Below are 27,320 nucleotides of genomic sequence, written 5' to 3' on the forward strand. Positions count from 1 at the left end.
TTTTAACTGACTGTGGTGGCTCATGGTGCTGCCTATAATTCTAAGACCCAGGAGGCTGAAGGAAGCATTGGGAGTTTCAGGCTAGTGTGAATTAAGTTTATAATCCATTATAAACGTTGAAATAAATAGTTTAGCACAAGGAAAGAAAAAGTAAGGGAAAGTACCCAGGAATAGTTCCCATTCTATCTATATCTCACCAGATAATAAACGTGGGAAATGCCTTTAAAAAGATTAGAGGCCCTCACGTCCTTTTCTTTCTCAAAATCATGCTCAGCCCTCATACCTCATAATTGTATGTACACAATTAAAACAGAAGACTTTAATCAATACATAAGGCCTGGAAAAGCCTCGGAGGGCATTTTCCTTTTACCTCATTTACCTTGAAACTGGCAAAGAAACTATTATTATCTGTACTTTACAGATACAAAACCCCTGAGGCTTAGAGAATGAAGGATAGCTTATGAATCGCTCAAGGGCAGACACAGAATCTAATACATCTTCTATCTTCTAAGACAGCATTTCTCAGTTTCCAGGTTTGTGCCCCCACCCCCCCATGGCTGAGAAAATGGACAGCAAAAGCTGGGGAGTTCTATGGATTAAGTATATTGGAAAACTGCCTCAAATCTCCCATCACAGCACCTGTACTTAGAGTTCAGAGACCCTGGCTGAATGAACACACTACCAACAAGACTGCAATCTGAGCCCATTTATCTCCAGGACAACATGTCTACTCTCTTTAGAAGGTTATCCATCTATTCCTGTCCCAATCCTTTCTTTTTCAGTTCCTTCATTTGGCTTCTTTCTCTCCAACACCCAGGTTCTACATATCTCAATGTCTGCTCCAGTTTTTCCCATTGGCAGGTTGATGCCACGAGGTGAGCATAATTTTTTAAAGTAAAAAAAAAAAAAAAAGAAAGCAAACATATCTCCGACTAATATTATTTCCATAAATGTTTCATTTTAAATCTAAACAGAAGATATGCTTTTGAAAAGGTGTTAGCTAAGTTTGTAAGACAGTCCACTGAACCATCTTGTTTCAGTTCCACAGAATGAAACATCCCAATAGTTTAGAACTGGAAATGGTTATTCAGAAGTAGAGACTGCAAGTCGCCAGCTTGCCTTTTCGATTAAGTGCAGGGAGCTTGCTGGGCAGGGCATGGCCATGCGCATCCTCCCAGCTGTAGAGAACTTCCAGCCTTAATTAGGAGCAGGAGTCACTCAGCGCATACTACCCGGCCAACTATCTCATTGTCTGCAACTCCTCCAAACCTGCTGGCATTCCTTTTTTCGAGTGACTTGATGCATGTATACACACATCCACACATGGTGTAAAGCATAAATACCTAAAACAGGTGGAGTGTATTCCCAAACTGCACGTGAAAATCTAAAAGCAAAATGGTTATTGTTTGTAATTATCAAACTTTTAGTTTACAAAGATATGCTTTCACAAAGGAATTTTAAAAAGTGATTTGGAAATATCCCGAGAGAAACTTTCATCCATGGGATAAATTCTACAGTTCGCTCACTAAAGTTTCCTCTGCTCAGGTTCTTGGCTACAGTTGACTTCCATGGGGTAGAGATGACAATCCCTTGGTACTCGGACATACCTGATGTAAACTGCCAGTTTTTTGGCGATCAGTTCTTGTTTGATGCATGCTTCTGCTCTCTTTCTCTCTCTCTCTCTCTCTCTCTCTCTCTCTCTCTCTCTCTCTCTCTCTCTCTCTCTCTCTCTCTCTGTGTGTGTGTGTGTGTTCATATTCATGCACTTACATGGGGGTATGGTTGTCTTTCTCAACTGATGGAACTTTTTGAAACTGAGGTTCTCACTGAACTACTGGGATAGGGATCTACTGCTACAGCTTCTTGACACACCCAGCTTTTTACATGGGTGTTAGAGATGTGAACTTAGCACCTCATGCTCGTTTGGCATGCACTTTACCAACAGAGTTATCTTAACAACCCCAACATTTTTTGTCTGTCTTTGATTATCATGATGTAGAACCCTTACGTTGAAACCACACTATGTACACTCTTGAAATTCTCTCATACTGTGACAAATCCTTTGCAAATATGTTAGAAACTATGTGCAGATGTTAGTAGTTTGAATAATGATGACTCGGGGATCAAACTCAGGTCCCCTTGTGTTTACAGAATATTACCAATCGTGTCATCTCCCAGCCAAGGTCCATCTCTTTAATATGTTTTAATTCAGGTGTCACATGTACCATGCTATATTTTATAAGAAACCCCAGAATTGCTAAATCTTTTCAAACATAAAAATGCACACAGGCACAGATTAAATGGACATCGTGAATACAGGTCCAGAAATAATTTGTCACCAGAAAAGGCTTAAATACTATCCATGCTACATCATTAAATAATGAAACTTACAAAAAAAAATGGTAGGCAAGCAATTATAAATTCAAAGGATGAAGAATTTTTTTAAAGAAAGTTTTATTAGAAATAGATTTTCTGATAAATTAATCTAAATATATTCCCCTGAGTGGAATGTCAAATATAAAAGCCAATGTTTGAACAAAGAAACTGTTAAACTTGCAGGTGTGTTCAGGGCATGGGGTATTAAGATAATTCATGTATTATGTAAATCCACGAATCACTTTAAAGTGATAATCTGTGTCCTTCTTAGAGTTGGATCCTATTTATAGTTAACCAAATGGTTTAAAAAGAAAAGTGACCAAGGTCAAGTATGCTTTATAGGTCATGATTATAATTCACCTGCAGATTACTGACCAACTGCCAACATAATTACCAAACTTGAATAAGATTCTCCATATATATGTGAGTTGATGGCTTTTATCCCTGAACTGTAATCTTTCAGTATAGGATTCACATGTTATTATTACTAATACTACCACCAACAGTACTTTGTAAAAGGAAAATATGCAAATTTATTCATCTGTATTCTTTTCGGGGGGCGGGGACAGTCTTCCCCCAAAACTCAGGTTGGCCTTGAACTCATTCCATAGCAAAGCCTAATTTGCAATCCTCCTGACTCAGCCTACGCAGCTGCTTTCTTCCTTATGTGTCAGTCCCATTTATTTCTCTAGGTTTTTGCTCAGTAGGACCAAAGAATATAAATAAAATCTTCCACTTTTAGAAGATGCATTAATGGCCGGGTGTTGGTGGCGCACGCCTTTAATCCCAGCACTCGGGAGGCAGAGCCAGGTGGATCTCTGTGAGTTCGAGGCCAGCCTGGTCTACAGAGTGAGATCCAGGAAAGGCGCAAAGCTACACAGAGAAACCCTGTCTCAAAAAACCAAAAAAAAAAAAAAAAAAAAAAGAAGAAGATGCATTAATGGAAATATACGATAGCTTTTAAGTGAATAATTCCTATTTTCTTCAAAGACAGAGGATACCTATCATAGTGGTGGCCGCCCTGTGCCTCATATAATCTATGTACGCACAAAGACAATGGAGAATGTCAGTTTCAGAAAGCCATAAAATGTTCGTATTTCACTTGCCAGAGAGCATCCAAAGAATCCCCAGTTTTCAGAAGCCTAGAATGGCATAATTCTTTGCACAATGAAGGGGGAGGAAAGCCAGAATCTTATTTTTACTGAGCACTTTAGGAGATACATTTGTTTTTTTTGGGGGGGGGGAGGAAAACATCTAATTAACCTTTTTATATACCATATCCTTGCTCCCACAAATAAATAATTTTGTTCCAATTCTAGACCAAACAAGTAAAGTCACATAAATTTACATGAAGGTTAAAACTATTCTAATTTATGTGATTAGACAGAATCATTTTCTTGCCTTCATGATGGGTATTTCAGATGACATCTCTAAGCACAGTTTTTTTTAGGGGATCTTAAACAATATTTTAGAGACATCACACTCAAATTCTACACATCCTCCTGGTATATTATGGGTGTTTCTCCTTTTCTCAGCTGTAATTTGGTACAAATCAATCACTCATACATCCTTGTAAATGTCCTTGAACTCCACAAACAAGGGATACAACCCTTACCACGAGCAAGCCAGGGCCAGCATTGACTTACTAGTGACTGGGACTGAAGAGGCACATTTCTCTTTATTTGAATGTTAGACGCTGTTGGCTTTTCTGACCACTTCCTATCTGCAACTCTGTCTTTTCATGGGCCGTCCACTGCAGTGTACCTGCTAATGTCATGACTTTGGCCTCTTTCATCCAGGACTCTTTTGTAAATGCCTCCTGTTCTGCTCATCCATGGGGAACAGGTGTCGTTTTTAGGCCCTCAAGGGCCTCAGCTTCCTGATGTGGTTGTCCACACTCTCTGGCTTTGTGATGTCACATGTCCTCACTCCAGTTACCATCCATTCTCAAATTTAGCATTCTCAAATCACTGCATTTCTGACCAATATCTCCTGACCCGTCAGTAATTTGATTATTGACTTCACGTGTGTGTGTGTGTGTGTGTGTGTGTGTGTGTGTGTGTGAGAGAGAGAGAGAGAGAGAGAGAGAGAGAGAGAGAGAGAGAGAGAGAGAGAGAGAGAGAGAGTCTCCCTTAACACCATGGGGCTAAATGTGAGCATATACACTCTTCTCATAGCATTCTTCCACTTCCTCCCCCTGTCGTACACAACTCTTGCCATTGGCTTCTTGAAGCTGAAAAGCTGGGCAACATCTATTTCTTCCTTCTCTCTCTTTGTCTCTATATTAATGTATACTTTATTATCCATGCATGGATGTTTTTTAATGTGAAGATGTTAATAATTATGAAAAGATAAAGTGCAAATAGGAATGTCCAGGGTAGACATGGAAAGTAATCATCTATCTTGTGCAATTAGTTATAAGGTATTATAATTCTTTTCTAAGTACCCACTTTCTACTCTTCCCCTCTCCTCTGCTACACATCAATCCAGACCAGCATCATCTCTTATGTACATGGTGACTGTTTCCTTCTCCTCTGCATCCTGCCTGTCCTTCATCAAAACACACATGGCATTTCTTATACAATGATGGTGCAATCACTCCACTGATTATAACCTTCTAATGGCTTCCCACTCTTAAGATAAAGATCTTTAAAGAAGAACCATGTATACTTTGCCATCATTTTATGCCTAGCAGAGCTTGGAAAGAAGCCATAGTACAAACATATTAACTGAGTAAAAAAAAAAAAAAAAAAAAAAGAATGGCACTATGCGTACATACAACAAACTGAATGGGCATACAAAAAATCAGACGGCTTCCTCAAAGCATAAGGATTTACTGGATTTCACTGGTCTAAATCTAGTTTGAGATAAAGCTAGGCACAGAAGGGCACTAGTTAATCTTTCATTCATGGGGCTGCTTCCATCTTCTGCCTAAATCAAGTTCAAGTACATCCCAAGGTAAGACTGCATGGAATTTTGGTATTGCCAAGACCAGTTCATTCCATTATTTGGAGAGATGCATTAACAGTTAGGCTTTAGAAACGAAGAAGTTATCCAGAGTATAGTCCACAGAGCTAAGATCTCAGCAGAAGAGAACTAAGCACATTGCCTACTATGTATTGTACAGACTATAGAGCTATATTAGTTAAAAACATGAAAGGCTATAATGAAATTGATTTGCTGGCTTTGGGAAATAATGGAAAACCAAGAAAGTGACTCCTGCAACAATGCAAATAACGCCACAGGTAGAAGTGGCTTTGGGGATCATTAGGCCAGTTCAAAGGTTGCTTACATATAACTAGATATTTAGGGGGACACACATATCTTTTTTTTTGCATCACTATACTAACATTGTGGTAGAACACAACAATCAAGGCAACTTACAGAAAATGTCTATTTGGGCTTAGAGCTCCCAAAGGGTTAGTGTTCGAGATGGCAGAGGAGAGGTAGCAGGAGACAGATAGAGGCTGGAGCAGAAGCTGAAGGCTCACGCCATCTTGAACCATAACCATGAAGCACAGACTGTGAACTACAATGGCTAGTTCTAGAAACTCCCAAAGCTCGCTCCCAGAGACTTAACTCCTCCAGGAAGACCATGTTTCCAAAACCAGGTATGTAAATACTAGAGACCAGGAGGGATATGTAACATTCAAACCAGTGCAGACCCCAATGCACATTTGTGTACAGCCATTCTAAAGATATAATGTACCACTAATCAAAGATGGTGGCATGGCAACCAGATAGAGTCAGTACCTTCTAAAATAACAACTATATGATGTACCTTTTGGGGATGTCAAGTAGCATAATGTCGTGAAGAGGCTTGATGAACGGAAACACGTGATAGGACAGTGGACAGATGGGATGGCAAGGACTAGGGGTTTGCCTTTGGAGTCCATCATATCATAATGAAAACCTGTGAATCAGCCAACTGACATCATTTAAAACATAGTTTAAAAAAATTTTTGCAGCCTGTCATATAAATAGATAATGATGGGTTTTGTAAAGTACATGTTATTAATTAAATAGTCTGCTGCTGTGGACTTCTAAGCCTTAGGGGCATCTTGAAGTATTTATTATTTAACTCAATGATCCTTTGATGTCATCTTGCTCTATCACCTCGCATGATCTTATGATGAAATTTGTTCACTCTTGAATTGCTGACTACCAAAAAAAAGGTCAGATTTTGATTGGTGAAGTAAGAAAACAGCTACATGTCATACAATCATTTTGTGTAAGAGTTGGAAAATAATTTTCTTGTTTAACAAAGAAACTTTCTTCAAGGTTTATAATGTTGAGAATCAAAGAAGTTCATGAAGATCTAAAATTATAAAACAAAAGAATGCATTCCTATTACAAATATTTCAGGTTAATTTCACAATGTTTAAGGTATCTCCTTCAAGCCTGAGATTTTCATATTTGTTTTTGCTTAACAATGATAGCACAAAAATGCTACAAAAATACTAAATAAATAATAGACTTATTTTTTTCACGAACACATTAATGTCACATTTCAGGAGTAAACTTAAAGATAAAAAAGTAGAAAGTGTTATTCTGCTTTATTTTCTTTTAAGAACAAATATTTGATTGCACATATGAATTTTTCATTAAGCTTCCCATTTCCTGGCACACAATAAGTGGGTAAAATAGAACCATGGTGTGCTGTCTTACTTCTTAAACACAGCTGGTTCCATCCTCAAAGTTTTCTCAGAAATGTGCCTTGAGTTCTCCCTTCCAACTTCTGCTGCATTCAAGACTCAATTATCTTTGTGTGTGTGTGTGTGTGTGTGTGTGTGTGTGTGTGTGTGTGTGTGTGTCTGTCTGTCTGTCTGTCTGTCTGTGTTTAAATAAACCCTACTGCTTCCTGCATTGGCTTTCCCAGATTTAGCCTATCTTCTGCTACCAGGGTGAGTTTTCTAAAATGTGAACTTAATTATAAAGCTATCCCAACTACTTCAAACACACAAGGCTTTCACAAAGTAGGCTCCAGTCAACTCTTGGATCCTCATCCACTGACAAATACTTTTATGAACCATTTGCCCATCACCAAATAATCTAGACAACCCCACTCCACTTCCAGGGTTAGTAGTGTGTGACTTAGAGATTATGCCCAGTTCACTATGATGGAATTAAATACTGCAAATACTCAACTTGCTCTAACTTGTGACTCATTGATCTGCCAACCAGCATCACACATAATCTCTATATTAATTATGGTCATAGCTCTGCACCATCAGATCTTTCATGTTTTTAAACATGCTATTGAAATATGCTCTCTAATGGCTTAGAGATATTTGAATACTTAAACCTGTTTCTTCTATGAAATGTCCAGTGAACAATTGTCACCATTTTTTGTGACTTGATTTTACACACACACACACACACACACACACACACACACACACACACACACACACACACACACACGGGGGGGGGGGATTACTATATAGTGCTGGTTGGTTGGGAACTCCCTATGCAGATCAGGCTGGCCTTGAACTAACAAAGATCCACCTGTCTCTACCTCTGGACTGGTAGATAAAAGCTTTGCACTACCACATCCAGCCTTCATCTATTCTTAAAGAGTTTGTTTTTATCTTTTGGGCTTTATGGAGATACTAGCTGTTTGTCACTTATTTGTGATTCAAATACCTTCCTCTGTTGAGCAATACAAGAGGAAAACATATCTTTTTATTTTTAATCTCCTAAATTCATTGCTTAAACCTTTATAACTAAAGATCAATACAAATATAAACATGTGCATAATACATATGTGCACATGTATGAACATGTGCAGATGCCTGTGACATCTGTGTACAGATCAGAAGAGGAAGAGCTGGACGCCTACCTCTACCCTTTGCTCCCTGCCACCTTATTCCCAAGTAACAGTACATCTCAGTGACCCTGGAGATGGCTGTTTCTTGGCTAGCTGGCTAGTCAGGAAGCCCAAGCAATTCTTTCTCTGTACCCTATTCCCAGCACTGGTGTCATATGCACACACTGACATTTTCAGCATTTATGTGGATGCTGGGGATTTGAACTCAGGTTCTCACACATGCTCAATGAGCTCTCTTACCCACTGAACCACATTTGGAACCCTGAAGTATGTTTTATATGATATAAGAGGCTTCATGAGCCAATGAGGACACACATCCATAGATGACTGAGTGCTTTTATGGTATGTTTCACAAAGTACATACCATCAGATAGAAGAAAATGAGGGGGCAGAATGAGTTGGTGAAGAGGGGGGCTTAGCAAGGCCTTTGTTCACAAACTTTAATTACAAGGCAATGTCCCCCAAGTTCAGGGCTCATGCCTTGCTGTTTCAGGCAAAGGTCAGGGAAATCCTTCCTGAGTCTTGTATCCCGTTTCTGGGGGAAGGTAAGGAGAAGGCCAAAGAGACCTGCTCATCTCTGCTATTTCTCAGAATAGAACAGCACCCTCTCCAATCCAAAACCCCACTCCAACTTAAAGTATTTGAATACCAAGGTGCCACATTTTGGAGTAAAGTGTCCCACACTCTATGGCTTTCCATCTTACTTTATTCATGGTATAAAAGTGAATTATAGTTTTAATATTAATGAAGTACAATATATTAGTCTATGTTTTATGAGTGGTGCTTAGCATTCAGTAACTTATCCCAGGCTGAATTCATTAAATTTTTTCCCCCTGAAAATTGTAAAAGGTGTACATGTCGTATCTAATCCTGGATTAATGCAGATCTGCTTCCTGAGTAGAATGGACAGGAGGAGGCATCTCAGACCCTCCAGGGCCCCATTGCTAAATACATAGTTCCTATACAAGGCTTTGGAATGGACATAATGGGTTAAGAAGCCACTTCTGTTCCATGTCAAAACACAAAATTGCAGGAGTCACTGTTTAGATTTTTCTACTCTTAAGTCCATCTTGTGCTGGCATCACATGGTTTAAATGGGTTTAACTGAACATGTGACCGTACAGGTAACATGTTCTCATGGCTGGTTGGTTCTTTTCATGAGCATGTCCACCTTGCTTGATAGATTTCACTCTGGGCATCTTCTTTAAATATGAACAATTTCTCTTTTACATTGTTATGATTTGTTCCTCCTTACCCCTCACAGAGAATGATCATTGAGTTAAACTGAAAAGTATTGAAAGCTTAGAGGCCAACTGGCCATGGTGTGAAGAAATCGAAAAGGCTTTGACCTAACTAATTGCATCCTACACCATTATTGGGAAGTGGGACCTGGTTGATGGCAACAGGTCCCTGGAAAGGTTTACTTCATTCTTGGACTCGTCTTGTGTGGTGTTCTCTGTTTCTTTCTACTATGAGGTGACCCACTTTGCCCACCACATAACTTGACCATCATACCCTGCCTCACGGTGCATGGGCCCCAAAGCAACAGAGCTAAATGACCTGAAATCCTGAGCCCAAATAAGTTCCTCTACATTCTTTGCTCAGATATTTGCTATAGCAATGTAAGGCTGATGAGCACATCTATTCAGTTACTTTTAAATTTGGGCAACTGTGGTTTTCTCTCCTATAAATTCTATTCAGATCTTGGTATACAGTTCTTAGTTTAGTTACTGATGACAAGGACTTGTTAGTCCTTATTTGTACTTTTTTTGGTAAATGTTTTGTATGCAGCAATTTTATATTTTGACTCGACAGTCAATACCAGTAATCCTGGGAGGACTTAGATGTTGATTCTGCTGACTCTCACTGTGACTTACATTCAAGAATGCTTGGTGACCTTTGGTTGTGAGTTAATTACTTTGTGTTAGTCTGTGAGACTCCTGCAGGCCTAAATTGATCATGCTTTCATCTTAAACAGAATTTGCACCTCCTTGCACCAGCAGCCCGGAGGTACCAATGGACTTAGGCCATCTCTGCCAGCTTTGCCTGGAAACCTCAAGGCATGCAGCTCCCATTGTTAGCCCAAAGATCAAAGCTTCAAGGGCAAAAGAGCTTTAGATTTTCCCTACACTGAACACTAAATTACCATTTGGCTTCCCCTGCTTCCCCTCCTCTCCTCTCCCCTCCCTTCCTTTCCTTTTCCATTGCCCCGTCTCCCTTCCTCTTCCTTGTAGGTGCTGTGAGCCCAGAAATGTGTGTCAAGTTGTGTTCTCCTCACAGTGGGCCTGTTCTCCAGAGACGCCCCGAGTACATCATCAGTTGAACTTCCAGAACAGCAACTCAGATCCTGGGTTATATTTGTTTTGCAGTGCTGGGGTTAAAACCCAGGGCCTTGTGCATGCCGGGCAAGTGTTCACCTACTGAGCCACACCCCTAGAAATGGATTTCAATCCCGTTCTTTCATTTACCCAGGATTTACTCTCCCAACTCAAAATACCAGTTCATTATTTTCCCATGACCCACAAACAAGATTTTGCTGCCAGTATTTTTTTTTTTAGTAAGTGTATAAGAAACAGATTAGAAACTAAAGGTGGTAATAAAAATTCAATCATAATTTTAATGTTTAAGATTTCACTATGACCAATAAACTGAAAAGTGTTGAGGCGTATCACCTAGATTATATATCACTTACCGTATACTATAAATTTCAAGATTTTTAGAAAAGAATCCATTAATGCTAGGGTTAAAAACTAATTTACAGAGTCTATAATATATTTTAACAAAGAAACCATTTTTCATGGCCCCAGTATTAATATATATAATTAAATTATACATATAATTATGTATTATATACTATTATATATAATGAAGTATATAAATTATTATATACTACTAATATATATTTGTAATAATTATATATATATATATATATATAATTTGAAAGAAAAGCTATTCTGCCCGACCCCTTATTTGCCACTTTTACTTGGGAGTAGTGTGATCAATCTCACATTTTCACTACTGCCTTAAACACACAAACAAATGAGGTACGAGGACAGGGAATAGATTAGAGGTGTCAACCTGAATCACTAACTCATGAAAAGAAGGAGGAAGAGACAGAAACACAAATGAACTGGGAGCCAGTTACATGGAATCCTCTTAGGAGATAAAGTAAACTAACATGGAGGGGTTGAGCCTGAGAGGGAGCACAAAGGGTCATAAGAAGTAAATTAAAGACAAGGACAACATATTTCCCCCTTGCACCTTAAATCCAAAAATAAGGCATCTGTGGCACGTCTTTATTTTCATCAACTAAAGGATTTGCTCTCCTCACTACGTGTAGCTCAATATATTCCTAGTCCTTGCAAAATCATCACTGGGTAAGATAGATAATATCTTTGCAGCTGACATCTCTGAATGACTCTGAGTAACAGAAACTGAGCACAAGTAAACCAGTACCTTTGGTACAGACAGAATGTATGTGTGTGTCTCTGATATGGGGAGTCTTACCCAATCACTTTCCATCTTATTTTTGTGAGACATGGTCTCACACTGAATTTTGAGCTCACTATTTTGGCTAGGGGGCCTGGCTAGCAAGCCTCAGCGATCCTACTGTCTCTATTCCCTGGAAGTAGTGGATTGAATAAGAATGGTCCCCAAAGGCTCATATATTTGAATGCCTAGACAAAGGGGAGTAGGTCTGCTCAAAAGAGTTAGAGAGATTAAGAGGTGTGTGTTTGCTGGAAAAGGTGTGGCCTTGTTGGAGGAAGTGTGTCACTAGGGGTGGGCTTTGAGGTTTCAAAAGCCCATGCAAGGCCCAGTCTCTTTCTCTAGCTGCTGCCCTTGGATCTGGATGCAAAGCTCTCAGCTGCTACTCCAGTGCCATGCAAGCCAACACGCTCCCCACCATGATTATAATGAACGAACCTCTCAAACTATGAGCAAGCCTCTACTAAATGCTTGTCTTTATAAGAGCTGCCTTGGTCATGGTGTCTCTTCACAGAGGCAGAACAGTGACGATGACACTGGAGATGGGTGATACACACTCATTGCTCCGCTCATCTTTGCTTTGTTTTTTTGTTTTTTGTTTTGTCGAGACAGGGTTTCTCTGTGTAGCTTTGCACCTTTCCTGGATCTCGCTCTGTAGACCAGGCTGGCCTTGAATTCACAAAGATCCGCCTGCCCCTGTCTCCCGAGTGCTGGGATTAAAGGCATGTGCTACCACCATCCGGCTCATCTTTTCACATATGAGCCAGGCATCCAAACTCAGGCCTTCTTGGCTGTGTGGTGAGCACTTTACTTACAAAGTCATCTCCCCAGCTCTGGCACTGAGAAATTCTACACTGAGAGATAACACAAGAAGGGGAGAGCCACTCAGTGACCATGTCAGAGGTAGACAGGAGAGAAGACCTTTCAGAGGATGATGATCTGGGGGTAGATCATGGTGGAGCTTAGCTTGGAGGCAACAAATCATTAGCAACACTGTGTTGTTGTATCTGCACACTCGGCATTAAAGGGAGTTTAGAGAATTGCAGCAACTTGACAAAAAAGATCTTCCCATTTCAAGTCATGGAACAAGAATTCTGCTTTTATGCTTTGGGGAAGCCAAATAATACAGTGCTGTACTGGGTGGGGGCTAATGAACTGGGCTGTATTCAAACTGAAGATAGTTAGGGGTGAGGACTATGTCAGTAATAAGGGATTAACCCTCTACACACTACTATACTGTTGAGACGTTCCAGTAGCCATGGCCTATTTAGAGTAAACTGGGTTTGGCTGAGGATTACTAGGAAATAAGAGAAAGAAGTTAAAATAAAATGCTGGACCCTGTATTCTACTCACACACAGTGTTTATAGCAAAGAAGGCTACCAACGACCAAATATAACCTTTAAGTGAAATGTTTGTGAAGTGATAAACGTGGGTAGCTGGAGACATTAGGGAAAAACAACTCCGATAATGTCAGTGGTATTTTCGCCCCTCCCACCAACGGCAGGATCAGAAAAGTCTCTTCCTCGGGGAAAACTCTGGAATATTAAAATGTAGGCACTGCATGTAATTAAAAGGCAAATGCATTTGACATTTTTGTTGGCACAAACTCAGAATGCCAGATCTGGGCTAGTCATCCAAACATGCCATTCAAAGCCTAAGCAGGAAAATTAAAACAACAACAACAACAAAAAAGGGTCTAATTTGAATATGAGGAAAATAAATAGAAGTCAAGCAAACTCTTCAACAATCTTCATAAATAAGGGTGAAATACCATTTAAAACACTAAGCAGGACCCACCTTTTGAACTATTTCCACTGTTTTTAATTGTAAACTAAAGGATTAAGAGTGCTTGCTATTTGGGCAGCTTTTAGTTATGAATTCTATTTTCATTTTGAGCAGGTCATTTTCCACCATGGCTTAGATAATTCATTAATCTGGCATATCTCAGGAGAGCACACAACAGGGTTTAAATCACATTAATAGAGGTTGCACTGCAATTTTCAAAGGTGTTTATTTACTAAATTAGAGACTGCCCTGATATGGGATGCAGGGACCAGATTTTTTTTATTTTAAAAAAAATGATTTTATTTGAGTCACAGCTGTTCCAAGATAATTTAGTATAAAGTTTAAATTATTAATAAATACTTTAGAATTTGAGATTGGTTTTTAATCCTAAAATGTCACTTGGCCTCCAGCGAATGAGTAAATCAGAGCCACCTTTTTTTTGGTCTCCTCAGTTCCCTATGGTGTCTCTGTGTGTGTGCGTGTGCGTGTGCGACAGAGAGCAACTGGGATAGGGACTGAACTCAGGCCATCAGTCTTAGTGGCAAGGGCTTTACCTGCCTGAAGCATCTTGCTGGCTCCTGAGTCACATCTTGAAATGGTTTCTGATCGTCCAAATTTATCCAATCATCAATTTCTAATTATCAAAATATTACTTATATACATCTATATCTGATGAATAGATTCCATTAGTCTACTTACAGATAATAAACCCAGTTTCACTCAAAGCTTTCTCCTGCTCCAAACAGGACCCTTTTGATATAAGAAAGGCGTCTCCTCTACCATGAAGGCTTACCCAGAATTTTCTTACCCTGGCCTTCTGAATTTCTTGGCCCTTATTGGTGATATTTCACGTATCACATATGCGCGCACACACACACACACACACACACACACACACACATACACACCCCACAAATACATATGATATATCTGTCACAGTCCAATGGTGCTAGAGGTTTATGCTTTCTTGTTGCTTTAAGAATGTTTGACTGTGCTGAGGGATCAAAACCATACTCTAGGACTTCATAGATTGGGCAAGTGCTCTACTCCAAGCTGCTTATTTCCTGGACGTAGAGTGGAGTGGATTTTATTTGTCTTATCTTTTCTCTAAATGAGATCTCAATGTTGCCCTGTCTTGCCTGGACATCAATCACTATGTAGACCAGACTAGCAGAAATCTACTTGCCTCTTTCACTTGAGTTCTGGGATTAAATAAGACAGAGTTTTAAAAAGAGCAATCAAGGGATTCTGAACCCTCACTGATATTTAAACTTGGAGATTTATATAACTTCTTTGAATAATAGTTTCTTTACATATGGAATGGATTCCTGATATTCTTCTATGCCTACTCCACAGAAGAAATAAAGCAATACTGAAGGAAGCCTCTAAGAATCTGGTATGTTTTCCACATCTCTCCTCTTTGAGGGCACAGACCAACATCTCTACTCTCCAGCAAAAAACAGATTACAGAATTACATGCCCTCTAAACCCCACACTTCTATATTACCATTTGGTCTCATTTACCACCTATTGGAACATATAGCTTTATAGCATAAATGCAAATAGGCCATTAACCTTTTGTCTGCAATTCCAAAAGCTTTAGCAGTTGATATAAACAAATGCCCGGCAGCAGGATCATTAGCTTTCTAGTACTCTGGGTCATTCACCTTTTTCATCTTTAAGGATGCATTAGGTTTTTCTATATCCTCATTGTAGGAGTTTAAATTTTGGGGGTCTTTGTAATTGTGTCACCCAAACTTTTAGCTCTTTACTGTTCCACTCATAAGTGCTTCCCTGTAGTCTTCACACAATTGACTTCACTTTTCTTTTGGCCTTTTGTCTATTTGCTTTTTCGGTTCCCAGCTCCTGAACCAACCACAGACTTCTTCCCCTTACTGTTTGGATACCTTAAAGGTACTTGGTACCTTACTCCAAATGAGCCCTTTGGTATGGAGAAAGGGAAATGGGCATGTGTCCTGAAGGATCCCTGATCCATGACTCTTCAGAATGACTGAGTTTCTCTGAAGATGGGCACAACATGGTACATACCAGTTCCTCTTTGCCCACTGGCTACAATGTGATTCTGCTCCTTCCTGATTTCACTAAGCCTCTTACCTACAAGAACATGTCTTCCGCAGTCCTCCTAACCATACAATATTTTTGCACATTTTTGGGAAAGTACACAGCTCAGCTTTTCTTTTCTTTTCTTTTCTTTTTTTTTTTTTTTTTTTTTGGTTTTTGGAGACAGGGTTTCTCTGTGTAGCTTTGCGCCTTTCCTGGAACTCACTTGGTAGCCCAGACTGGCCTTGAACTCACAAAGATTGGCCTGCCGAGTGCTGGGATTAAAGGCATGCGCCACCACCGCCCGGCTGACAGCTCAGCTTTTCTACAGAAAACCTCTTGCATTAGTTATATTTTTGTTGCTGTGATAAAGCACCATGACCAACCAAGACAACTTATAGAAGAAAGAGTTTATTTGGGCTTATGGCTCCAGAGGGATAAGAGTCTACTATGGTGTTGAGGCATGTTATCAAGAACAGACACAGCAGCTGGAACAGAAGCTGAGGGGGGGAGGGAGAGGATGAGGGGAGGGGGGAGGGAGGGAGAGAGGGGGAGAGAGGGGGGGAGAGAGAGAGAGAGAGAGAGAGAGAGAGAGAGAGAGAGAGAGAGAGAGAGAGAGAGAGAGAGAGAAAACTCAAAGGGCAGGATGCTTTAAAACTGGGGCTGCTCTGTGTATCTTCCAGCAGGGCCACACCTCCCCAAGACCTCCCCCAAACAGTGCAGCCAACTGAGCACCAATCAAGTGTTGGAATAGATGACCCTATGGGGAACGTTCTTATTTAAATCACCACACCTTTCCTGCATTTTACATATCCTCAGTAGATTTGGACTTAGATCCTTCCTAACCTTAGCTATGTACAGATACTTCTAAACCAAATACTCTAATCAAATAACAAACAAACAAACAAATAAAATGTAAATGGTTTAATTTCATTCTCACTGCATTTTCTTCTGCTTTGAAAATCCTGAACAACTTTTCTGATGTTCAGTGAACTGAGAAGTGAGACTGAAGAGGAAAGGGCAAGGAAGAGTTAAAACAGAGACTACCATCTGAAAATCCAAGTGGGATATGAGAAACAGATCCATAAACATGTTTTTATAATTAGTCCAAAATGGCTAAGACTAATAAGTTCTAAGTCTCTCAATTGGACTTTCCAGTTGAGAATTAGTAAAGTCATAGCCTCTACTTTTCTTTTTCTTATTACTTTCTTTTGCAAGAGTAACAATTCCTTCATTCTGCAGGAATAAAACGTCCTTTTGAAAAAGTTCCTTCCTTCAATTCCTTTTCTTTTTCTTCTTCTTGCAAATGCATACATTGTTTCATGTTTCTCTCCAGTAACACTGCATCTGTGGCATGTTTGGATAAGCTACTCTGTTTATTTGGACTCCATGCAAGTTTATGTCACACTTGTGGTTGCTATGCTATAGTCATGGTGGAATGAACTCACCACATTCTAACCACTGTGTTCACCAGAAGGAGGCTCAGAGTCAAAGAAGATCAGCCAACCCCAAAAGCAAAATGAATAATGAGTGAATTTCTCTTGGGAATGGGCAGGTTTTAGGGGTATGAATAGAACCCAAGATTCCTTTGCACAATGAGGGACATATCTATGTACTAAGTGGAGAATATGTAAGCCTCATTTATTACCTGGTGAGACCTGCAATCATGCTGATAGGTGAGACATCCTATCTGGGTTCAGATTGATTATATGCTTAGGAAAAATATTCTTACCTTTGCAAGGTATCTGGAATGGTCAGATTTTTGTCACCTTGACACAAGGGGTCAATTGGAAAAGGAAAGACCAATAAAAAAATGCCCCCAAAAGACCAACCTGTAGATAGGTCTGTGGGATATTTTCTTGATTTATTTAACTATTGATATGGAAGTGCTCAGACTATTAGGGGTGGTGCCCCCCCCCCCAGCAAGTGGTCTTGGGTGGTAGAGGAAAGCAACCTGAGCAAACTATGAGATGATAGCTAGTGTGCAGTGTTCCTCCATGGCCTCTGCTTCAGTTTTTGCCCTGATTTCAGCCAGTGATGAACTGTAACTGACATGTTAGACGAAATAAATCCTTTCTTCTCTGAGTTACTTTTGGTCACGCTCTTTAACACACCAATAGAAAGTAGCCCAGGACAATAGCCTTATATCACAAAGAATTTAGTAAAGGGGGCTAACCACCATACACCCTAGCTGGAAGGGAAACTCTATTGGAGTGTGAGCTCCCCTAGCCTTACATGTCCTGGACCACTGCAATCTGTCTTCATACCATCCATCCTCACACTTGACTGAAGACGTGAAGCAAGGAGAAAGCTGACCATTGTGTGAGGGCTTCACTATGTGAGAGATGGAAAGTTGGTACCTTCGTTTGAGGGGATCGCTGCAGGTTTCTGAGGGAAGGAGCAGGTTTCTAAAGAATCTCAGAGGAGCCATGAGAAGGTAAGACTAGCAAAAGGAGGAGAAAATGTCCTTCAAGAGAGCTTCAAAGAAGTCTAAATATAGAAAAAGGCTTCTCACAGCAGTGAAAATCATAGGCCACATTAACTTGCTCAAAATACCCATACTTATCGTTTTTTTTTTTTTCACTGTTATATATTGCTGCAGTTTTCTGTCTGGATAGAATAGGACCTTGGACAGCTGTATTTACAGTTTGAACTTTCGGTCTGGAGGAAGAAAAGGGACTTGGCTAAGAAAAGAGAGCAGATATCATCTGGAAAGTCTCTTAGTTCTTAAAATGATTATAATAAACCTCATTTATCAGGAACAGTTCTAAGAAAAATAAATGAAACATTTTTAAAAACAGAATATGAAGTTAGGTGAGTAGAAAAAGGGGGTAGATCTGGGCAGAGGTGGAGGAGGGATGATGAATACATTCAAAACGTTGTATGACATTCTTCAAGAACTAATAAGAATAAATAAATGTACAATTGTGGAAGCTGAGCTTCCTTTTGAATTCCTTGACCACTGGAGGAACAGGAGTCAGACATGACTAGACATGGGATATATCTTCCACTTAGAAAATATGATTTGAAGATTATTTCAAAGGAGGGGTTTTGTAGCCTGAATCTTTCCCATTTGTGTTCTGTTTAAAACTCTACTAAACTATTCTATTATAGTGCTATTTAATGTGCAAACTATACTGATATGTACAGAATAAATTATGGCTTTTAAAAATTAAAAAAAGGTATGGTATGCACACTGCCAGTTTATCATTACCTAAAGAACGTCTAAGTGCAATACCAGGTGGGAAAAGTAACACCTTATTATTTGAGTGGCACAAAAATGTAGTATCCATGTTGTCTCATGTTTGAAAATTACTAAAAGTGAATTTTTAAGAGAACCCCAGGCAGCACACCATAGCAATAACACAGGCTTGTTGCTGTTGTGTATACCTAAGTAAAGAGAGCCACTTTTGGATGGGACCATATTAATGGTTCAGTTAAGAACCGAAAGGAATGCATGGAATCCTTATTTGAGATCAGTGGGCTCTAATCATCTGAGAGTTTCTGTGCCTTAAACATAAATATGGAAAACAATCCTGCTCTTCAGAGGGCAGTGTAGGACAACATTCTGTCTGATATGTCAGAAGGTCCTCATCCAGTTACATTAAAAATGAATGCCCACACTGTGATGTATTGAGTGTATTTGGAGATGGGAGTTTTCTGAGGTCATTAGGATGGGAAGAGGCTATGTGGATATGACCCTGTAAATAGATTTGTGGCTTTATAGGAGGAAGAGAGAACCAAGTAACCAAGAGAGATGTCTCATTGTACTATCCTTTGCACTATTTTGGGATACCATGGAGTACCCACTAGTAAGAGGCCCTCAGCAGAATTAACTCTTGAATTATGGACTTCTAGATCAATGAGATGAATGAACAAGGAACAACCACTGTAATTTATTTAATCTGTAGTATTCAATTAAATGAACAGAAAACAGCCTAAGACTACTCCTATTTTTAAAGAAAGAAAGTCTTATTACATGTGCACTGACTTCTGATTTTGACTTTACACATTCCTGAAGTTAAATATCTTTAAATCAAGTTTCTCTGGAAGCCAAGTGCACAGTCTCTGCACCTCTTACTTTCTCTGCTGTCCCTCAGTTTGGAATGGATGTTTCTCTTCTTCTGTTCCCCCATTTCATATTATCTTCAACACAGAACTTGCTCTCACTACATCTCATTTTTAGTTATAGAGTTCCATTAAAATTCTGCTAGGATGTATTCTTTTTAAAATGTGCTAAAAACAAAAAAAAAACCCATACAATCACTTTTCTTTTAATATGTGTTTTAATAAAGACTATTTAATCTCTTACTATTTTTGAATAGAGAACATTTCTAGGGCGATCAGAAAATCCACAGATTTCAGTCTCTAGTTGTAGTCCCTTCTTCCTCCAAGCAGTCTCATAGTTCAAAGCCACTTAAACATTCCCAGTCATAGCAGTAACTCATCCTTTAGCTATGAAATATGAAGGAATGCACTAAACACAGTTCCTTGTATGAGTTCAGCAAACATCTGGACACATCTTATCCTGATGCTTCACTACACATTTAGTATCTGAGTCTACTATAAGCTCATGACCCCCTCCAAGTACTGGCACTGTAAGAGATGATGTTTGCAGTATAAGAATGTTGCTATGGCATCAGCAAATCATGCTCGTAGGAAATCTCTTGTGTGCCAGGAATATTTTCAAGAAGAAGGAAAGGACTGATGGCTGCTGGTACCATGTTTACACGAACAATAAATGTAAATTTAGCGTCGAGTATGAAAATTAATGAGAATATTTTTTCCTGATGTGCAGAACCAGAACTGAATTTTACATAATCTTTGATAGCATTCCGGATTTCTCAGTAGACTGCAGCACTCATGGCATAGTTTTGCATGTATTAAAAGTGGTCACAGAATGATAGCGGGGGAGGATAAACTGTGAGCTGCAGCTTTTGCGTTGCCAGCTATGGTCACATCAGTCTACTTTATTTTATGGTGTAATAAGTGTATATCTTTAGCACAAATGCAGCAAATTATTCCAAGCTGTCCTCGTTAAGGATGCTAATGCTGCGATGACATACTATGATCAACAGCAACTTTGGATGGAAGAAAGTATTTATTTGGTTTACATATCCAGAGTCGCAGTCCAGTGAGAGAAGCCAAGACAGGAACTCAAACTGGGCAGGAACCTGGCGGTAGGAGCTGATGCAGAGGCCATGAAGGAATGCTCCTTATGAGCTTGCATCTCATGGCTTACTCAGCCTGCTTTCTTACAGCAGCTACCAGTCTAGAGGTGGCCCTACCACAACAGGATGGGTCCTCCCTCATGGATCACTAAGTAAGAAAATGCTCTATAAGCTTGCTTCCAGCTGGATCGTAGGGACGCTTTTTCTCAACTGAGGCTCCCTCCTCTCTGATGACTCTACCTTGTGCCAAGTTGACATAACACTAGCCAGCACTCAAGTCAAAAGCATTTCCCATTCTTTTAAAATGAGATTATTTCAAGGTATTTGTAGATCCCAAACAAATGGTGAAAGGTATTTTTGCATTCAGCAAGTGTGAACTGGGCTCATGACACAGATTTGCATAAGACATTCTCTCCCTCAGAGGCCAGGGTTTGTTTTCCTTCATTAGTTTGTATGAATTCATATTCCAATGTCTCTGAGATAGATTGTTTTCCTCCAACTTTTGTTATATCAAAGTTATTTAAGCTGAACCTCAAAGGATGCAACACATAAATCTTTAGCTAAATTGTTCCACCTTACGGAAAAAGAATACGCAAACATATTTAAATAAAGATGAAAATCAATGTTTTTTAGATTAGAAAAGTCTTGTTTTATTCCATCTGTATAAGATGCTGACTAAACACTAAGAGAAAAGGTCATAAAGTAATTTTCTGTGTGCACATAGGTTTCCTGCAGCCACTGTATGGTATTTCAAGTCTGGCAGCTAAAATGATACCATACCCTGATTACAGTTCTGGGAATGAGAAGTCCAATGGCAGCCCAAAGGGGTCAAACCAGATGCCAGTCCCTCCCAGGACTCAAGGGGAGCATAATTTTCTAGCCTCTTCCTGCTGCTTGTGGCTGTGGGCAGCTCTTGACATGAAGCTGCATTTCTTGGATCTCTGCCTCTGTGGTCATGGTTACAAGTGATGTGAGAGACAAGTGACTCATGAATGTCGTTCTCCGACCTCCATACATGCTCAGCATAGCATAGCATAGCATGCATATGTGTACACATACAATCCCCCAGCCACTGGAGATATTGCTCAGTGGTTAAGAACACTGAATGCCCTTTCAGAGGATCCAGGTTCAAATCCCAGCACCCACACAGCAGCTCAAAACTGGCTGTAACTCTAGTTCCAAGGGGCCTGATGCCCCCACACAAACATACATGCAGGAAAAACATCAATGCACATTAAATAAAAAGAAATAAATTACAGTCCCCCAGCCACATTTAAAACAAATGAATATAGTGAAAATTTTTTAAAAAGCATTTTAAAACATCATGTGGAAGATAATTGAAGACTACAGTGGATGCCAAACTCTGGATTCACATAGGAAGCAAACACACATGAACATACATGAACATGTGCACACACATACTCCTCCTGAAATCACTAACTGCCATCTCTGATAGACCTAGGCAGGAATATTCCTACAACATTGTGCCTAATTGTTTTTATTGCTTGCAGAGTCTCTCTCCAATCTCCACTCACTCTATAAATCCTGTAGAATTTGTCAGGCATTTAAATTTGCTTCCAAACTTCACTTTTCGCTCATTGGTTCATTCATCAAGAGGTCATTCTTTCACAGCAAATAAAGGAGCATAGTCTCATCATAATAGCTGTTTTCCAATAGCCAACATGATTGCACTTGCAATACGGGTGATATTCTTACCATATGTAAACTGTAAAAAAAAAATGTGTCCAGAAGGAAAAAAAAAAAAAAAAACAAAACAAAATGTATGACGTATGATTTAGGACAAGGAATGCTACCTGCTTTCAAGACCTGGGTTTATCATTTTTTAAAATGAGATGAACCATTCCTGCTCTGTGGGTTTGTTTTGAAGATCAATCAATGTGTAGTAAGGTAACTAGACACACTTGGTACTTAGCTGGAACTCAACACCCTTGTCACTACGACCAAAAGGCAGTAAGAAATTACGGGGATGGAACACATATTTTAGACAAGGTTACACAAACTGAACGGAACATAATTGCATATGTTCTTATTTCCTGGCTCTTATGCAATGGTCTTTCTGTTTTTGTTTCTTTGCTTATCCAGCAGCAGTTGAGGAGAGCATCACTCAGCACCTACCTTCCCAGGGTGCTAAGTAGAACAAAGCATCAGTGACATTGTCCTTGACCCAGAACTCCAACCAGCGCCCCATTCCGTTCACCCATTTAGTAAATATTTTCTTCATCTGCTGTGTCACCTGTTGGGGACAGGCTTCATCAAATAATTTCAACACTTGATTTTGTCTTGTGGAAGGAAGTTGGGTAGACAGAGTCTGGCCTGGCAGCCTCAGAGGCTCTGGTGATTTCCATGTAGCTTAGTCTGGCCTCCAATTTGTGGCCACCCTTCTGTCTCAGTCTCCACATGCTGGGACTCCAAGCATGCACTACCCCGTCCAGCTTGCAGACTATTTTGAAATTTTACAAAATTATTAAATCAACTTTTACAGCAGAGAGGATGTATCCCTAAAGCTTGTTAGTTATTGCCCCCTCTTCTCAAGACAAAGTCAATCTTCAGTCTCAATGTCCTTAGCTATCTTACTATAAACACATCTGCTAGCCCTAAATAGTCATTGATTTCTCTGGGTCTTTTTCCTGAACATTTCATTAACTTTCATGTTCATGCATTCTTGTACATGTTCCCTGTGTTGTTATGCTCCCTATATTTCCTATGTAGAAACAGAAGTTTCTAGACCTTTGTAACATTTCTCCTTCAGAGAAAGAGAGAGAGAGAGAGAGAGAGAGAGAGAGAGAGAGAGAGAGAGAGAGAGAGAGAGAGAGATTTTTAGTGGTTTTTGCCTAATAGGATATGTCTTTCTGTACGCTGTGAATATATGTTGTTCCCATTGGTTAATTGTAGCACGAATTGATAGAAAGTCTTATTAATAAAAACAAACCCAGAGCCAGGTATTGGGGTGAACGCTGAAAGATCAGAGAAACAGAACCAGCCACAGCTAACCTCACCTTGCCAGTTCCTCAGCTGTCAATAAATAAACTACTTTGGCCTATGGCAAGGCAGCTTAGAGGCAGGTGGGAAATCCAAAGAGACAGACAGCAAGAAGAAAGGCAGAGTCTGAAGAGATGCCAGCCTGCCACCTAAGGAACAACATGCCAGCAGACCGGTAAAGCCACGGAACACATGGCAAAACATAGATTAATAGAAATGGGTTAATTTAAGATATAAGAGCTAGCTAGCAAGAGGTCTGCCACAGGCTGTACAGTTTGCAAATAATATTAAGTCTCTGAATGATTATTTTATAAGTGGCTGCTGCAGGACTGCAAGTTTGGGCGGGACCAGAGAAAACTTAAGGCTACACAAGTGCATTCCATTTTAACTTTATGGCCATCACAACCCTTGATCCTACCATGATCCTGATACTTTAGTGACCTAAGGACTCAAATCCAGAGCAGGTTAGAATTGTGATGGACTGCCATGGCTTCAATTGGACACCTTCTACTGTGAGCACTTGGAAAACTTAAGGTCCAATATCTTAATTTTGGACAATTTTCAAAAAACTTGTGATGTCCATGTTCTGTGTACTAGGGAGTAACTATGATTGATAAAATACATCAGAATCTGTGCTGTTGGATCTACTATCTGCCATCAGACTCTGTTGAAGCAGAGCCTGGAGAAAGGATTGAGGTACACAAGATTCAGAAAGATTCATGCTCTTGGATGAAAAGGAGAGTGGGAATTAAGATAGAGAGGGCAAACAGCTGAGGAAAGATGTGGTCTAGGCTAGAGTCTGGATTCCACTTGATCTCTGAGAGAGCTCTGGAATAGCTGTGTCTTGAAGAGGATTGGTTTTTGTTCCTCATCCCTCCATGGTAGTGGACTGCTAAGGTTGGGAAGTGGGTACATGAATCAAGTCCCTAGGCTGAGACATCGAGATTTCTCTGCTGGAATTCTTGGACTCCAGCACTTACAGAAAAAGGGGGAGCTACAAGCCACTTTAAAGGGAACTGGCCAGTCGGGGGGTGGTGGTGGCGGCGGCGGCGGCGGCGGCGGCGGCGGCGGCGCATGCCTTTAATCCCAGCACTCAGGAGGCTGAGACAGGCAGATCTCTGTGAGTTCGAGGCCAGCCTGGGTTACAGAGTGAGTTCCAGGAAAGGCGCAAAGCTACACAGAGAAGCCCTGTCTCAAAAAAACAAAACAAAGATGGTTAATCTATGAAACTTTACACCTGGTTTGGAAAATAAGGAAATTACAAATATTACCCAAATCCCAAGTAAATACTGCAGAATCAAAACTGGAGATCCACAGGAGAGGGGATGTGAAGTTGAAGGGATCAACATCTACAGAAGAAGGAGGTAAAGCATGGGGAAGAAGGGACGGGATAATGACATTCTGGTGTTGTTGCTAGGGTAGGGAGCAAATGATGAGCCATCAAAATGCCATTTACATGTTTTTCCACCAATTATGCCCCGTCTCCTAATAAATGACCCACCCTTAAATGTTTCTCTAATCCACACTGCTTGATCTTACCCTTAATTTTGCCTCCCTTTCAATTTGTAGATCTTGAACTTAACAAAGCCATATTGCCTTCCCAATAGGAAGAATATCAGGAAGGTCCAGTGTCCTGTCTGATGCAGCCTCCTTCAACTTGGATGTCTTTTTTTTTTTTTTTTTTTTTTTTATGTACCTTCCCTTAGTGTTCTCCAGGTGTGAAAAGCTACCCTCCTGGCAGTGTAGTAGGTTTCCAGAGATCAGGGTGAAAGTAGACCCCCAGCGAGGCTTCCTGTGGAAGGCAGGTGTAACCTGAAGAGTTCAAAGTCTCCGGTTTGCTGTGTCTGCGTCTACCTCAAACCCTGTTTCCAAATTCCAGCTCCCACAGAGTGCAGGCTCCTGAGGCTACCTAGAGCTCCTTGTGCTCCTGGCCAGACTCCTAATTCCTGCCCCCTCACTTATCCTTCTCCTCTAGCCAGTGCCTGCTGGTTTGGCTCGACCCCGCCCTCCTGGCTTTGAGTTTCTATGTGCTGTTTTTCAGTCTTGTGTGGTTTTCCTCCTCCCGGCTTCTGGTTCTGTGTGAAAGAGGAGGCTGTTTCCCGCACACGGAACCACGTATGACATTCAGATCAGTAGGCGTGCTCAGCTTCAGGTCTGTAAGGGTCGTCATACACCACACTTCCTGAGGACTGGGGGACAGTCCCAGAGATGTTCCAATGCACGCTTGCTCTTGTTACTTATAATGACTCAATGGCCTTTCCATTGTAAGAAGAGATAGATAAGTTAAGGAAATACCAAATACAGTTCATTTAACTATCAGGGGAAAACATTTCCCTTCCTACGAAGGATGGAAAGACTCAGCAATTCCAGTATCTGAGTTGAAAGGCCTCCAAGGTTTGGTAGGTTCTACATTTTTCATATTTTAGTTTAGTCCCATGAAGAAAGATTTGTCACAGATGTGCCATCGGGTTACTAAGGGAGCACCAGCCCTATGAAGACAAAACGTCTTAGGATAATATTTATTAGAATGCTAGAGGGTGAATACTTTCAAAACTCAATTTGGACACACAGTTGGTGCTATGCAAGCTTCTGGGGTAGAAAGAAAGTTATGTGAAGATAATATGAAGATGGCAGGAAGTGGAGGGGGGAGAGAGAAAGGCCAGCAAGGAAAAGGTCTTATTTTAAGTGTTTCTACTTCCTTTTCAGCTGCCCCCCACTCCCCCCAGGAAGCAAAGTGGAGAAGGTTCCACTGACTTGGAACAAGAGGGCTGCACTTGGGGTTGGGCACTGGGCTTTCCGCTGGAGAGTGGCTGCTGTTGAGAACACCTGGCTGTACTGCAGCAGAAAATCAGGGAAGGTGGACGCAAGGGTTGAGGTCAGATTTCCAAAGCGTTCTGCTAACTGACAAATACCACGTCTGGAATACTTGGTACCCCCCTTCAAAATGTCTCAGGGCCAAACCTAGCTTCACAGCTGTGCCCTTTCCAGATCCCCGATGAACCCTGAGTGGGTCTTGCATGACTGCAACGTAGGCAATTGTTCTATTCTGCCTGAACATCAATTTAGACATGAAATGAAAGGATGGGTGTGTATGTACTGAAAGATGAAGAACAACCATCTTCGGTTGGATTGAAGGCCACTACTACTCACGAGTCAGGAGCCATTAACACAGCACAGTGTCTGGTCAGAGTCCTGTGAGTGCAAAGGAGGATGTGAGATCTTTATGACACCCATTTTCACAGAAAGGGAAATATTCCCTTCCCTGAAGGACTCCCTCCTTAAACATAGAGAAGCTTGCTAGTAAAAACTGTGCCCCGCCAATACCCATCTCAATTATCTTCAAAATTAAATTATAAAGGCTAGTTTATTAAAAAAAACCCACAAAAATCTATATATACAATTATTAAACTGTAAAAAAAATCACTTTATTAAAGGGGAAGGGATGTAAACAGCCCTGTCAGTACCCTCCTGTGTCCTCAGAAGTAATCCAGCAGGACAGAAGAACAATGCTATGCATTCAAACTGATAATCAAGTTTTGATCAGCAGAATTTCAGCCATAAAAGTGTTCAATAAAGCTTCCCTTTGATAAAAGAATTAGTAAAATCTTCA

General features: G+C 40.3%; 1 protein-coding gene across 17 annotated transcripts in view; it reads right to left on the reverse strand.

The window, feature by feature from the left end:
• The window catches only part of Ptprk (protein tyrosine phosphatase receptor type K), a 539,557-nt gene that overhangs the window by 43,459 nt on the left and 468,778 nt on the right, over positions 1-27,320 (reverse strand). The window lies entirely within an intron of this gene.

This window comes from Peromyscus leucopus, chromosome 8a (genome assembly GCF_004664715.2).
Source record: "Peromyscus leucopus breed LL Stock chromosome 8a, UCI_PerLeu_2.1, whole genome shotgun sequence".
Taxonomy (NCBI): Eukaryota; Metazoa; Chordata; class Mammalia; order Rodentia; family Cricetidae; genus Peromyscus; species Peromyscus leucopus.